Below are 1018 nucleotides of genomic sequence, written 5' to 3' on the forward strand. Positions count from 1 at the left end.
AACAAAAGGTCAAGAATATCAAGGAAATAAATGAAAAAAAAGCAAAGGTACCCAACAAGTATCAAGTTTCAAACTATATTACAAAGCAGTGATTATCAAAACAATCTGGTACGGGATAAGAGATAGAGTGGTGGATCAGTGGGATAGACTAGGCACACAATATGCAGAAGTAAATCACCATGGTAATCCAGTGTTTGATAAACTCAAAGATCCAAGAAATCCCCATTCAATAAAAACTACTGGGAAAACTAGGAAACAGTATGGCAGCAACTAGGCATAGAATGATGTGTCACACCATATATGAAAATAAGGTCAAAACGGGTACATGATTTAGACATAAAAAATAATACCATATGTAAATCAGGAGAACGTGGAGGAAATTACCTGTCAGATCTATGAATAACGGAAAATTTTGTGACCAAATAAGAGAGATGATCACAGTAAATAAAATGAATAATTCCAATTACATGAACTTAAAAAGGTTTTGGAGACAATTGAAGGGATGACCATCAGTTGGGGAATGGCTGAACACGTTGGGATATGTGATTGTGATGGAATGCTATTGTGCTATAAGATATGATAAGGGGGATAAAGGTTCAGAAGAACCTAAGAAAATCATATTAACGGATACAAAGTGAAATAAGCAGAGTTAGAACATTTTACATAGTAATAGCAATATTGAAACAATGATCACCTAAGACTTAGCTACTGTAATCAATACAATGATCCACAACAGTTTCAAAAGACTCACAATAAAAATGCCATACATGTTCAGAGAGAGAACTGGTAAACTCTAAGTACAAATTGAAGCATATTTTTTCACTATCATTATTTTTCTTGCTTTTTTCCCCACAATGTGACTAATAAGGAAATGTTTTATATAACTTCACATGTATAATGGGTATCATATTGCTTACTTTCTCAATGGGAGAGGACTTAAAGGGAGAGAGAGAATTCAGAATTCAAAATAAAAAAGAAAGAAAGAAAGAAAGAAAGAAAGAAAGAAAGAAAGAAAGAA

Source organism: Petaurus breviceps, unplaced genomic scaffold (assembly GCF_028583685.1).
Source record: "Petaurus breviceps papuanus isolate PSGF00001 unplaced genomic scaffold, PetGlider_PUasm1.0 551, whole genome shotgun sequence".
NCBI lineage: Eukaryota > Metazoa > Chordata > Mammalia > Diprotodontia > Petauridae > Petaurus > Petaurus breviceps.